Here is a 16,122-nt window from a genome sequence, read left to right on the forward strand (position 1 = left end):
TGAAATCCAAGCAAGCCAGTCTACTGTATTCCTTTCTGAACACAAGTAGTCTCAGTGCATTATCTGCTTGTGCCAACTGGCTATTTGTGGTGGGAATTCAGACAACATAAAATGTATAATATACACAAAGAAACTAATTCACACAGATTGCATAGAGCTCCTTGTAGGACAAGGCTTGGAGACTTGGGGTTTCTTTCTCTGCATTTTTTCCTTTTGGTGATTGAAAGTAAGGAATCAACGTCCATGATTCAAAATACAAACAAATAAATGAAAAATCCAGGTTTAGAACCAGAACTCACTTTTGTTCTAATGCCTGGACTTGAAAAAACATTATTTCTAAAGTAACACAAATACGTTGTTTCTGCTCCTCTGCTGACATTGATGGGAATCTTTTCAGCATGGAGGAGCTAATTTTAGACAGGAAAAAGTGAAAGTGGATATGAAAAACTCAGGCTAAAAATCTTGAGAAATTGTTGACAGTGAGGTTTATTCCCCTCCGTTACAGCAGTCTCAGTACTGGAGACTACTAAAAGTAGCAGAATTTTACTGTGTTTTTATTAAGTTAGAGTCCTTTTAACCGTGCTAGCACAATAGTTTGAGTAAAAGTTAAGCAACGTTTGAAATATCAATATTACAATATGGAACAGTGAAGAACTAAAGATCAAATTCTTTGCTGATACGTACAGGCCTCGAAGATTTGGGGAGAGAGTTTATTTAGCAGTTCAGTTTCTTTGGTTAATTTTAGGTTTTCACTCTTTTTGAGCATTAGGAGAGAGCAGATGGTATTGGTATTTTGCCCACTTTGATCACTGCTACCCATTCAGTTTAGAGTGTTTTTATGCAGCCTCATTGTCATGGAAATGTGCAGACGGGAAACTTCCAATCAGCTCAGCCATGTATGTGCTTTTGTAAACCTCTGTTTTCCTTATTTAGCTATGAAATGAGCCTGTTTTTTTCATGAACACATATATTTTTAAGATTTGATGTTTTAAGAAAACATGGGAAGCAAGTGTTGGCTACATCAAATTAGCTGTGGAGTACGAAATTAAACTTACTAATACAGGGGCATAGAGGCTTCAGTACTGCTTTTCTACACAGTAGCAACGGCGATGGAGTGGTCTCAGAAACTTCTGTTAGACCATAAAACATTTGCAAAGGTGTTTTTGGCTATTCCTCAGAACCATTAAATATTTACGTAGGGTCGGTGTCTCCATTCCCTAAATGGATCAAAGTGAGTGAGATCAATAATGACCCTTCCTCTGATGCAAAGGCCTTACCATGTCGTAGAAAACTCCCAGAGATGTAAAGGAAGGAGACAAGCTCTACGAGGGCGATAAAGGCAGCAAACAGTAGCAGCACAGCGATTCAGCGGATGTGGTGTTCAGAGCGCCCAGCGCAGCTGTGTCTGGGAGGACCTGCTCTCATTGCACGTGGTGCACGGGGCAGCTCACGCGTTGCCTCCTCTTCGGCATGAACTGACTGGGTCCCTCGGCAGGTGGCCAGGGGATGGCTTAGGTCCTGCACCTACACGCAGCAGAGCAGAACTGTAGTTCTGGCCAGATCCAGGCCAAGGCTCGCCAAGTCCCAGGGCACCCGAGGTCTCATCAGGTGAATGACAGCAGAGTGAATGTGTAGGAACGAGTCTCCTGCTAAAGCCAGTGCAGAAGTAGCCTCACAGAGGAAAGCAGAGACGCTACAAAAGCCAAAGTTTTCCTCAAATTTCCTGCTCTGTGCTCAGTTATACGTAGTGCTCCTGCTTTTAAAAAGATACAAACAAACAAAACAACAGTTGCTCTGAAGGCACAATGACTTCATTCAGGACAGTTATTCTGGACTTGTTAGGGATATGAAGGAGTCTGTTTTAATTTTCGGCTTCTCTGGTTTTGAATCTCTGCATTAGTTCTGTCTCCTGAATGGTGTTTGTGAATCATCAACCTAAAAAATGCAGAGGTAAAAATCATCCATGATAAATAGATTAGCCAGCAGTGAGGAACTGGAAGGTGCTAGTGCTGGGAGAGACCTGCTGGAGAAGGCAAGCAGCAAATTAGATTTGCATTTGTAATTGATATGGCAGCATGAAAGACAAACGCAGTTTGGGGCAGAATATGGAAAGACATCACGAGACAGAGCAGGATGAAATGTAATATTATATTTAATTCTGGACACCAAATAACCAGAAAGGTCAGTTAGGAGTTAATTAGGATGCAGTGTATTGGTTATTAGAACTGCAGGCCCACAGGGATTCTTCTAACTTCAATGCATTTAGAACCAAACGTCTTTTCTGCTGCTTCAATTTGCCAGTCATTCCACAGATTTTGCTTGATTAGAGTCATTTTCACAACTGAAATGTCCAGCATGATTCTGCCTTTGCACTTCTTCCTGCGTGTCAGTCCCTGCCGGGAAAAGCAGGTGGATGGTGACCACCTCACTCTCCTTTCCGGAGACGAGACCTCTGTTTGTTCTTTGGAGACCAAAGATGCATATTCCCAAGTCCTCGAAAGTTTTTCAGTCTTTTTTATAAGCGTTTCCTGCATTATTTGGATATTGTTTGTATCACAGCAGTAAAGGAAGAAAGAGGCCCAGAAGGGTCAGTAGCTTAATAAGAAATGATGGTGCTGATTTTGTACAGTCTCTCTGTTATCACGGTGCCAAAACCAGAGTGTGAATAGCCCTAAACCTCAATTTTAGTTGAAATCCCATTTCAGAAGTTAAGATACTTGAAAAGGCCTGCTTATGTTAACTGACAAACCTTTGTACTTGTACACCAGCTGATAACTGTCACCTTGAAATTAGCAAGGAGATAGATAATTTGAAGGTACAGACTGAGTGATTTACGGGCTTCCCCTTTTCATTTCAGTGCTATTACAATCTCACTTGAGATCACTGCTGTAATCTCGATGGAGGCTACAAAGGTATTTGGCAAAGCAGGGTATGGACTCGATGATTATATTTTGCCAATGCATGTTCAGGAAAGTGTTACTTTGATGAAACTTTAAACCAACCCCTTTGGCTGTGAAATTATAAAGTAGCCGCTCAGGGCTCATCTAGAAGTAAGCTGAATAATACAAGATTCTCTTTGTTCTTTTAGTTATTGTCTTACAGTATAGTCTCTAGACCAAATATCAGTTTATCTTAATGAGGTAAGGTAATCTGAGGTAGTGCATGAGGTGTTAGAATACAGATGAAATGGGTATGTGTACCTACGACCCACAGCCCAAGCTTACTTCAGTCCGTTACCAAATGTACTGCAATGTTCTAGCCTGATTACATATAAATACAGTTTTTAAAAATTTCTGTGTACCCAGTTTGGCTATCTAATTTTGCTTGATTCATTTTTGAAATATATGCTCTTCTTACTGCAGCCAGAAATACTAGGTTTTTTTGTACTCAATGAAGTTGTTTCAGTTTTCTATTTCTGTGTGTCTACTTCATAATTTAAAAAAAAAAAAAAGTGTATTTAAAAACATACTGCACTTAAAATTTCCTTTTGGACTCTTGGGATAGGATTTAAACAGGAGCTAATAAAATTGTTGGAAATCACTTGGGGATGAATTCATGCACACACTAGTTAGTCCTCTTAAGAGCTTCTCAGGTCTTAGCTGAAATTTCAGGCATATTACCGAGTCTGTAGGTTTAGACAAATTATGTCTCCTTTTCAGAAATCTCCAATTACTGCGAGTGAGCACCAGCATTGTAACATTGGGTAACCTCTCTGCTTTTTTACTGGCCTTTCTCAAAAGTTGAATACCTAAGGAAACAGAACATTTCCGCAAAATGATTAAATATCCTCCTCAACTATAAAAAGTACTTTTTTGAAAAAGTACTTTTGAAAAATGATTTTGATCCAATACTTCATTTTAGTATAGTTATAACTTCCTGGTATTTAGTAGTCTAACAAGGAGAGAATGAAAAGAAGTCAACAGCTGAACCTAGATCAGCTTCATGACAATGGAAATTTCTGCACTTTTTTTCTTCTTCAATTAGAGGACAGATTCCCAGATCTGTGGAGTTTAATTCTTTCATTATTGCAGTTCAGGTGTGATTATGTGCTTTATGTATCTGTGGAGTAATCTTATTTCTAGTTTTAAAAGTTCTTTTATACCAACCCATCGACTGAGAAATTTCTCCTCTGTTCTGTGTTCTCTATCTCTTTTCCAAACCTAACTACTTTCAGCTATAATTGGAAGACCTCTCCACCTTTCTGTTCCTCTGGAAGAAATTTAGAGTTGGAATAAAGCTGTCAAAACTCCCATCAGATGAAATAATAATTTTGCTCGTTCACTTTTTGGTACCTGTGCTCAGAATATACAGAGCAGAGAGTATGTTGCATAATGTCTCCTCCTCTGCAGACAGGCCGTTGTAATTATATTAGAAATACTATTCCATTATAGTTGATCTCATGTATACAAATAAAAATTAATCTAAGTAAATCTTGCATTAAAGTAAATTTTTCTTTTAAAAAAAAGGCATTAGAATACAACCTTGTAAATGAGTTTTTCTCAAACATAAATGTAAAGCTCTCATGTCTGTATCAAGCCTTGGTCTTCCAAGACTGCATTATCTGATGATCAGTTGGCACTTGGAAAACGCTGTAAGTGTTGTTGTTTTGGAATGGTTTTACAGTCATTGTTGGATTAAAATTGCAGAGCTTCCACACAAAGGTACTTTTGAAAGATTTTTAAAAGAGAGCAAGTATAGATGTGACAAAGTGAAAGACTTTGTGTGATCCCTGAGTTTTCCTCCCTGCTTGCCATGCACATTAAGGGGGGAGTAGGATGGCTCTCTGTAGAGCCTGGAGTAGTGAACAGGGCTTGTGAGAAGGATCACAGATGTCTTTTCCTCAAGAGGAGAGAGGGTGCCAGGCATCAGCTGGTGTGTACACTGAGACCATCTGGGATGTGATCAGGGCCCCAGTTTCATCCCCACTCCCTGACACAAGGATGAAGAGGGAAGATCAGTCACTGCCAGCGTAAGGAGGCCTGTCGCACGGGAGGAGCCCAGGAGACAAAGTGTTTCCTCCTCCGTTGCTCAAAGGAGGTCCAGCGCAGAGCACAGACACCTCCCTGTGCCCCATGAAATTCATCAGATTTGAGGGCAAACTAACTAAACATGCAAATTTTCAAACACCTGGAGAAACAGCCTGAAGAAGGAAAGAATTTTCAGCTTTTGCTATAGCGCAGCTAACGCTGTCTTGTCACATGTGTAAGTGCTGGTGCATCAGGGAAATAATTTCCTGTCTACAGATTAACAAAAATGGGTACACCTCCAGCTGACTGGTGTATTTGTCATGGGTGCAGATCAAACAACAGCTGCCTAAAGAGCTGGCAAATTTGACCAGATAAGCGCAGAGCTGATTGCAATCCACTTTGCTTGCCGACAAGTACGAAAGTGGTTACCTGACTGCTGGTGAACGGCTGTTGGTTCTGCTCAGGTGCCTTTTCCAAAGCTCCTGCAAAGCAGGCAGATCTGGTGGCATTTGCTCGGCATCGCAGGAGGCCTGCAGTCCAGGCACGGGGTTTTGGGGCTGGATGCAGCAGCGCAGCTCTTCCCTGGCCCAGGGCTCAGCAAGGGAGCGGGCAAGGCTGGGCATGCGAGGGGGAACTCACCAGCTGGTGCAACGCTCTGGTTATTAATACAGCAAAAGGTGAGGGAGGCATGTAGTTCACTGCTTTCCACACCTTTGCAAATACTGTCGGGCCAGTGCACAGTAACAGCACAGAGGAAAATTTGACAGTAACAACTAGTTATTCTCTTTTCTCAGTCTGAAACAGAGGATGTATTGTCCGATTGTTGGCTAAAAAAACATTGTATATTTGTGTTAGGTAGAAAACATACTTACAAACTAGAAAAGATGTTTCATTCATCACGAGGGTGGCCTATGTTGCCGTTGTGTTTTTAAAACCAGATATTGCTTTACCTGCTATATATCAAATTGTTGTCTAACACAGCTGATCGCTCACCAGACAAATACAGTGTTAAAGGATTCCTAATGTAATGATGGTCTCTCTTTATACCATAAAGATTTTGCATAAAATTCACAGGAGGACTTATTGGCCTGGTTTATCAGTTTTTCCCTGACAAACAACATCAGGAATGTGAGCAGCAAGGAAGCCCTAGAGTGTATTTGCGTTACAGTGACAGAGTATCAGCAAACTTTCATCCTGGGTAGCTGAGCTGATATAAAAGCGCCAATATCCCAGACATAAAACACAATTGGGCGAATCCCCTATTAATTGACACTTAGTAAAGATTTTTTTTTTTCTGTTGTAAACAGAGCATTAGAAATTACCATTATTGGTGTATGATATGTAGTAATTACCAAACCGTAACTAAATTCTTTTAAAAAATTATAGTTTTGCTGAACTACAGAATTTGCTCTAAGTGCATGCAGTGAGGAGGACCTAGTGATGAAGCAGGACATGGTTTTACTCAGCTTGGTGATTTCAGGAGAAGCCAGGACTAAAAATCAATGAACCCAATAGGAGCCCTTCCTCTGACTGGAATATTCTTCACTGTGGAACTTCAGTGATGTTTGAAGTATGTCTGTATTATTGAGATGTATTTATTTTTATTTGCTGTGCACATTTGCTAGACATGCAGTCTCCTCATTAGCTCAAATAAGCTTATAATGCTCCTCTGAAAGAAAGAAAGAAAGGAAAAAGAAGAAAGATCAAAGGCCAGGAAACTTGCAGCTGCACTATTAAATGGGATAAGCTATAAAGTACACAATGATACGTGAAGAGTTGGGGTAACCAAGTCATTGAGCTTCCGCCATGATAATGGAAATATTTTGTTTGCAATTAGAGACAAGACTCACTTATTTTGCTATAATTCCAAATAGGTTAGTAATGAACCAAAACAAATCACAGCTATGCCAAACAGGCAATGTTCAGTGGTATCACTGAAGAAAACAAACAGTAGTGTAAGTGCATTATTGCCCTTTAGTAGCCTAAGTGCGTTATTACCTGTGGTAGTTCTCCTGTAGCGATCAAACTAGTATTTAGTAGAGCAAGCAAAGAAATAAAGCAACATGTTAGATCCAGACTGGCCAGAGAGATCCCCTCAGTACACAGACTGGAATGCGAAATACACCTATTCTAATGCTAATGCCAGTCATTTCAATAATGCAAGGCATAAAGTAGTAGAGCATTTTCAGTAAGATACATCTCCTTCCACCAGACCTTCATCTTCCCATTCACATATATCCAGCACAATAAAACATGGGCTGTGAGTCCTTAATTATAGGTAGATATAAGCACTGTTTTGAAGATGGTGCATTGTATTGATTTTCCCTCTTAGTTACCTCAATGTTTAATAATAATATGAAAAAGAAACACACAATAATTACATCTACCATTATATTAAAAATGCTTCACACTCTGCTCTGTTAGTCCCAGAATTTCTGTTCTTTTCTTTAGAGTGACCCCAGTTCATTATGTGGGAGCCAGGGCAGGAGGGAGCTTTTGTTAAGCTTTTTATTTGACACTATTCATTTTGATTCAAGAGCCTGCTTTATAACAGAAAATTCACTGGGGCTTTTCTGCGTTCTGAGGCAGGTACAGGAGTCTGGAAAAGAAGTATCTTGCTGCAATACTGCTGTTTCATGTACTAACTCTCCATGTGCAAATGAAGTTAATCATAGTTAGTGAAAGAGGCAAGTTAACTGAAAGTATCTGTAGGTTAGTCAAACAGAATCTGGAAATTAATCTGCTCAGCTGAACAGCCCAAAGCCCAACCTGAGATAACAAAGCTGTTACATATATCAGTGTGATTGTAAATAAGCCAAGGAACATTTTTGGCAGAGGCTGCAGTTGGACAGATCAACACTTAACGAATGTCATGGCTGGTGGAAGGTGTCCCTCATCTTCACCTCATTGTCCTCTTCTAGCACTCTGAAATTCAGAAGCATGACGATGACAGGAAGGCAAGGAGTGCTCTGAACCTGATTCAGCTGCACTTGCTGCTTTGACTGGTAAATAAAAGATAATCCTTCTGTTTGCACAAGTGTGGGAAAGAGATGTAAGCATTGCAGCCAAAACAGATGTAAACTGCACCCCTGTCCAGAGACACCTGAATGCTAAAATGTGTCATCTAATTAATAAGGTCATAGACTACAAGGCCAAGAGAAACCTCTGTGCTATTATCTGTGTTACACATCTATGAACTTATTCTTGTTTGAACTGGAGTTCTAAGAAAAACATCTACTTTTGATTTTCAAATTACTATTGATAGAATTCTATGCAAACTTGATTAAATTGTTTCAAGATCTAATATCTCCTGCTGTTAAAATGTGAATCCTATTTTTAGCCTGAATGTGTCTGGCATCTGTATCTAACCACAGAGCCTTTGTTCAGCTTTGTTTGCAGACTGAAGATACCACGACCACAGTTATATTCTCCACATCGGTACTTATATACAGTTGTCCTCTTTCCCCTTTGTCTGCTCATTGGTAAACTAAACAGACAAAGTTCCTGGTGCCTATACATTCTCCAGTCTTCTAAGCATTCCATACAATTTAGCAAGAACCTTTTACATTCTAATTTCCTAGTGCAGGTCTCACCAGTATCAAACAGAGAAATAATATTTCCTCCTAATCAGTACTTCCCTATATACATATGTTGAAACGTCTTATTAATCCATTTGGCCTCAGCATCACACCGTGATGGTTATCTACCAGCATCAGTCAGATTTTTTACAGTCAGTGCTTCCATGTTGGTCTTTTATGTTGTAAGTATGGCTTGACTGTATATGTAGGACTTCTCTTTGTGTTATTTTTTTTGTGTATCTTTGGCCATCCTAGGATGTGACCTAGCACACTCAGATAATCTATTTACGCTATAGATCAGCAATTTATTTCCACTTCACTTTTAATCACCATTACAGTATGTTCATTGTTCTTTAGGTCTTAATTGTCCAAAGATGTGGTCCTAGTTCCTGAAGATCCTCACTGAAGACAATTGCTAAGGAGTCACAGTTTTCAGAGTTAACAGTTAAGGGAGAAGCCTTATAACAAAATTGTTTTAAAGCATGCAACATTTACTTGATATTTTCTTAACCAAGAAGCAGGATTGTATGTATTGTAGAGATGCTGTGGCCCAAAGAATGGCCTTTCTGCTCCATTTCTCACATGTTTTCTTACTTTGTTTCTAAAGCCAGCAGAGGGAAGTGTGTATTTGTGTCCTGTGCTGTACCCTCTGACTGGTAGTTCCAGGTATGTGGAAAAAAAAAATAATCTCTGAATTTAATTACTTGCTTTCTGCTAGAGTGAAATTATAAGAAAATAGAGGAAGGTGTATTTGTAAGGTTCATCACCGTCATTAGTGCCTACTCAGTCCTGGATCTCAAATATTTGGGCTAAAGTAATAACCTCACTACTTTCTCTGTTACTGTCACTCTTGATTAGCTGTCACAGGACGGGAGAAGAGAAACCATGAGGAAACTGTCCTGACATTCACAGAAAGTTTCATTATCTATATTAAATATATCATGTTAAATCTATCTTAAAAAGCTAGCAGTATCAGCTAGTATCTGTCATAGTATCTCTCACCTGGTTCTCCTGCTTCAGGAAGAACCTCAAACCACTTGTGCTCAATAGAAAAGTCCGTCAGCACCTCTAATTGCCAAACTCTGAAATCAGTAAATGATCAGACAAGGCTCAGGGCTGAATGTATATTTTAAACTGTACTTTCAAACTTTTTAGTGTGTAATATTGTGATCTGTGCTTTGTGATGTGGTTTTTTTTTTTCATTTCAAGAAACAGTTCATGATGTGGTCACGCGTATCAGTGTGCAGCTCATTGGTCCACTGTGTAACAAAGACTGAAGAAAAGATTTTTGTCTTTATTTTAGTTGCTAGAGTTTAGCACTTTGACTGTAATCCATAATAGCTCCCTTGACACATCGTCTATCCTTCCCTTTAATGTTAACTTCCTTCCAAGCTATTCTCCTGTACAGGTTGCTTGCTGGCAGCTCCTTTTCTTGTACACTTTTAAACTTGTGGCTGAAAGTCATTCCTATGCAAATAGCTGATTTCAAGGATCCAGGTCTTTGCTAATTTTTCATTAGCGCTGTGCAAAAGCTGTAACACTATTCTGGATAATCTGATGAGGACCTCATTGGCTAAGGGCAAAAAAAAAAAATGATAAATAAATCTTTTCTGGTGTATTTGTCAATTTGAAATGTTTTCTGACTATAAATGTTCTTGTCTGTCAATATTTCATGAGGTCTAGAAGGTCAGCTGGGACAAGAGCATAGTGCGGAAACAGGGAGTCAAAGTGGGATTGAGAAGATGGTTTCCCCATTCCACTGGTCCTTCACAGAGTCCTGTTAAGTCTCTTCTGCCGCTTGGTTGGCTTTACAAGCCCTACTTGCCACAGAACAGTTAAATAACCTTTGTGTTCAACAGAGATCTATATACTGGGGGGTGGGAGCAGGCTTTTCTATGGCAGCATGTGATTTAGGGATTATTAAGGCAACAGTGGCAGAGACTCTTAAATCATAGCAGAGCTTTGTGTTAAATTGCATAGCGCTGAGTTCTGTGCTTCTGGGTAGTTTTTCTTAATTGTGCTTGTTAAAATGTACTTTAGAGTTACACGTCTCGCACACTGATTTGTGGGTATAGATCTTGCTTCTGCTCGTAAATAAGAAACCTTGCATCCTCCCTACAGCTGCCTGGTCCACTAAATACCTGTAGAGGTATACCATCCCCGTGAGTCATTTAGCTCATTCCCTGAAGGCCATTACCAGATGTTCTCTCAGTCTGTCTGTTTTAGGGGGTTTTCTGATCTGTTATCACTCTGATTATCCACTAAATTAAATCTGCGTGAGGAGGTCCCTAGCACTTTCTTTCTGGTCAGTCTTCTAGGTGTTCTGCCTCAGGCCAAACCCTAACTGAAGTCAACGAAGTCTGTGTCAAACCAGATTTGAACCTCGTCTTTTGCCTGTTTTTTGCTCCTCTGGCTCCATTCAAAGTTTGCCTTCTCCTTGTCATTTTCAAAAGAACTCAGACTAGAAGGTAGCCTTCATAAATGTGGTGTATTAAGCCTCATAAATATTAATCTTAGAGACTTCCCTCCAGCTCAGATGAAAACCAAACAATAGTCTCGTTTGCTCCAGCAAACTAGGAACAGGTTATAAAAGGAAGTATTTCATATTTCTATCCAGATTTCTAGTGCAGAATTCAGTTTCAAGGTTTTGTTTTCCTGTAGAATTTATTCCTTCAGTATGTGGCTGCAATTAAAGTCTCCAGTGGTTTCCTTTTTTCATTGCATGGAATGAATCGTGCTTGCCCTGTGATTTTTTCTTAGACACTCAACTCCAACACGTTTGATACCAATACTTGAACAAAATATATGTGCTCACTAGGACATTTGGTGGAACCACTATACATGTTTTTAGTTAAATATTCTACAGATATGAGTTTTATAAGCAACATTTGCCTAGTAAATGATGCACTTTTTACCGGTACGGGAGGAGAATCACACGTGTAGTTGTCCCTTCCTAAGCCTCTGTTTCTCAGATGTTAGACAAATTAAGCAAAGAAGCTGCTGTTACCTGTTAATCTTTTTTATTTGTTTGTTTTACAAGAACTTTTCTTGTCCCTGAGCGGTTTACATGCTGTAGTATTTACTGCTCCAAACCATGCCTGCACACATTCGTAGTAGACCACTTTGAAGTGCTGTTGTTCCCAATTTAGATTTGGAGAGCTGAGGCACAAGAAGATAAAAGTGAACTTGTAAGTTGCAGAGCAGTGCAGAGCTACTGGAGCTGGCTCCGAGGAAATTGCTCGATCTGCACGGTGCAGTACAGCAGCACGGGCTCGGGTGCAAGTGGGAGGACTGAAATGCTGCAGGTTTCAGAGCCAGCTGGCTCAGCAGTAGCTCTAGAATTTCTGCAGGACATTGCATCACCAAAGACAGGCACGCTGAATATGATTTCTCTAAGGTTACACAGAAACAAATCCATCTCTCTTGTGATAACAGTAATCATGAGACCATCCTTCCCCCTGTTACCCATCTCCTGGGTGCGCAGCTCTCTGCAGAACAGGAGGACTGAGAATTTCAGGCTAAATGTTCTGCAGGCTTCACAAGCTCACAGCTGGCAGGGAAATCGAGATAGTCAGTGCTATACAAATACAACGTATCAGAGATGAGTGGAAGCAGAGATACCAGTTACCCAACACTGCTGTAACCATTAGACTATACTGTTTCAAAAATATATGATCACTATTGGCTTGGTGTCTATTTATAGTTTTTAAACAAGCTGTTCTTAGCTGCAGGATATGTAAATTCTTGACTTTCATTTTCAAAGATCCATATTCTTCAGTTCTAGTAAATGTCTCGAAATATTTCACTTAAATGAAAACTTGCATATAAATATTCAATGAGTTCTGCTGACCAGAATAGATGTGCTCATTTATCCTTCAGGCAGACATTTTGGAGAGTCAGGAACAGTTATGCTTACTTGGGGTTTGGTCCAGAAAGTACGTATCTCTGTCAATATCAAGCTTTTCTGTTGCTCTGAGGCCCAGTCTCCACTCAGCCCACCTAACGTTGATGCAAAATATTATATATGAATCCCATTCTATAAACTCCTTCTTTCATACCATTCGCTATGCTGAAGAGATTACTCCCTCCTTTCAATTCCCTCTCAGGTTTCTGAACTTGGTTTCCTGTCTTCCTTCCACAGTCTGTTTTTTTTCCACTTTGTTCACAGGCTGTGTTTTCTGGGCTTGTTGTAGCATCTCTTCTCTGAGAGGACTGGCCAAGGTCTGTAAGGAAGCTGCTCCCAAGAATTCAGCACCTAGAATTCCTAATTGCCTATTCACTGTATGTCAGGCTATCGCTGGGACACTAAATAAACTGTTTATACCACATCACAGGAGTGTACTAATACTTAATAATGCTAGTATTGAATGATATATATTATCAATGAACATTGAAATTTGCTAGGATCATGAATGTGGAAGTACAAAATATTATTTGATAAAGGATTCAGCACAGCTGTAGCTAACAAGAACTGGAGATTTGGGAAGCTCGTTTAACTTGTTTTTGTAGAAAGAGACCTGGGAATCCAAAAAAGAACAGTAAATAGCATATGTAATACCAGAAAAAGATAGACTAAAAAGGGATCAAGTCAGATTTATCTCTGATCAAATGTGAAAAAGAGCAGTAGATGGTAGATCTTTACAGAATACAACACGAAATTAAGTGAACCAGGTTACAGTCATTTCTGTATTCAGCTCCTATAGCTGTAGTCATGGTTTAGCTCCAACATTTTTCCTGGGTATCGTCATAAATACTGTTATCCTAGATAAAATTTGTTTTAATCAGGATTAATTCTGTTACTACCATGATTTCTGACCTCTGTATTCTGTCTCACTTCATGTAGCACAGCCCCTCCAAGCATACCAATGCCTAGGCTGGCAAAATTGCCTCCCAAGATGATCAGGCTTTGCAAATAGCTTTCCTGAGTACGAACTATAACAGAGAAAATATATTCCATGTTATTGGAAAGACCTTACATGTTTGTGATCAATTCAGCTTTTACAAGAGCTCACTAATTCAGTATTTGCATGGTTAGCCTGAAATTGCCTAACTGTAATGAGCAATGAATATCAATTAAGTGATTACTAATGAAAACTTAACCTAGCCTAAGCACAATTAATTTCTGTTGAAATCTGACCCTTCAAAATGTAAGTAAATTGACTTGGTTCTGTTTTAATGGAAAGATTTTTTTTAAAATATTAAATGTTTTAACAAGCCATGTAATTTTATAAAACAGGGTGTCCAATTCGAAAACCTTCATCTTTCGTTTCCAGATGCATGCATCTTGGAAAGTTAATACACCATATGTACTGAGAAATTTCTGCAAAGTGATTTAAAAGAACAGAGAACTATTTGTACCCAAAGGCCCCATCTTAAAAAGAAGTGAACACACTGATCACAATGTCCCAGGTGTACTCTGTGAGTCAAAAGGCCTGACCCCTCAAGTTTCTAAAGATTTATGTCATCTGATCTCCTCACCAAGATCCCTTTAAGGGAGGGGAGCCCTTCCCCTAAGAGATTACAAAGACCACTGCCAAGAGAGAAGGCCAGGAACAGAGGACCGTCGGATTCAGTGCCTATGGAACTGAGATATTGGTGCTATAAATCCCTCTCAAGACAAGACAAAAATCAGAGCTGCTCTTCCTGTTGCTTAGCTTGGCCTGCCTGCATGCTCCTCTAGAGTTCAAAATACGTGAAATACGTGACTTGGAATAGGTTTGTTCATTTATCTCAGCTGCCAGTGCATGAATTGTATTTCAGTAGGGCTGTTCTACCCAAATACCTGAGAAGTCTTGGGGCTGTTTCTTAGATCAGAACTAAATTTTAAAATGTGCTTACCACACCAAGCTCAGCGAAAAAGTTTGCCCTGGAAAGTTTAATTTCCTATCAAGCCGTTGCGAGACAAGCAAAGGAAATGAGTCATTACGGGAGTTACCGGTCTCTTCTGGTCTCTGGCAATTCACCAGTTCCAGCATGTCAGCTGAATGTGGAAGATGTGGTTCAAATCCCTCGAAAGGGGCTTGGCCCCACAGTCTGGATGACTCTCCTAATCTCCCAGCTCTGAAGTCACTCCGGTCTAACTCTTGCAGGTCTGTGAGCAGTGGGCAGAGCTCCTGCTCCAGAGGGGAGGCTGAGCTTGCGGCTCCGGCCCAGCACACAGAGCACAGTTTGGGACAGATCAGGACAGCAGACAAGTAGCGATTCCCTCTGGGCTCCCACGTCCCCAGTGCCTTGTGCTAACCACTGGACCATTGACTGGCAACTAGCTAGTTATAAATCTACCATTTTCTTCTTCTTCCAACGTAAGACGATTTGTTGCATGCAAATTAAATTGGCGAATTTTGACCAGCAGCAGTGGCCGGCACTTTAGAAATGAACAGCAGCTCAGTGGTACCTGTTTCAGCTTGTTCATTCATTTTGTGCTTGAATTTAACTGATCACCTCACTTTGAAAGGGGCTCTGAAAATCAATGCAATAAATAAATACCAGTATGAAGGCCTATAATTGTTTGTTATGAATCCGTTGTTTTAAATAAAAATTTCAATACTCACACCTACTACAGAGTAGGATCATTGTAAATTTTAACCCAACATTCATGTACTGCAGGGTACACCCATAAAATTTGTAGAGGTTATTGCATTTTTTTACTTGTAGGTTCCTTTATTATTGATTTAAAAGCTGTTAGCCAGGAGGCTTGCTGACATTGAGCTTTTTTTTTTTTTTTGCTAGACTGAGGAAAGCTAGTCAGGACTCTTAAGTCTTCAGACACTGATAATATGCATAATGTTATGTGCAGCCTTTTAATAATACAGCAAAAGGATATGCAAATATGCCAATTTCATTTACAGAGTTGAAATCTGCTTCAATAATTCTTGTGAGATAAGAAGAGATAAACTATATGTATTTATTTGCATCAAAAGCCCACTGACAGCCAGCTTTTAAGAATAGCTCTGGTTCTTTCTCTGTCCTAAATTACAAGTCAGAATTTTTATTTTCTAATAGAAACAGAACATACAAGTGAAAATGGGCTATTATATACTGGATACTTCCCATACCAGGCAGCCTGCTCTGGTGTCTAGCTAGACATCTATCATGCACCCTCTTCAAGAGCCTAGAGAAAATATTTTCACTGCCAGTCATTATCTGTGTAGTCCTTCTCCCACATCTATCAGCCAGTTTGGAAGTAACAGTCAATGTTAACATACTGGGGATTATAACCTATATATTTAAAATACGCAATGCGACTGAGTTTTCCTCATGAGATTGGTCCCAAGAAACAACTGAGGTGCAATTAATACTGAGGTGGGCTGCCACAATATAGCGAGATGGTCTTTCAAAAATCTTTGACTTCTTCAAGATGATCCCGTCAAAAGTACACACTTGTAAAGCAGAGATAGTATATAAATTTTAAGAAACTGCAGCAAGGATGTCTGGCACAAAATGGCCTACAAACAACTCTCCAATATCCAAGTTCATTGACATCTCCTGTTACCATTCAAAAGGCTTTTAGCAGTAAAAAGAATAGAGTATCAGTCCTTTTCTTAGCAGCTTGAGGTTGCTCTGGGACACTAAGGGGT

The sequence above is a fragment of the Opisthocomus hoazin genome, chromosome 14 (assembly GCF_030867145.1).
Source record: "Opisthocomus hoazin isolate bOpiHoa1 chromosome 14, bOpiHoa1.hap1, whole genome shotgun sequence".
Classification (NCBI taxonomy): Eukaryota; Metazoa; Chordata; class Aves; order Opisthocomiformes; family Opisthocomidae; genus Opisthocomus; species Opisthocomus hoazin.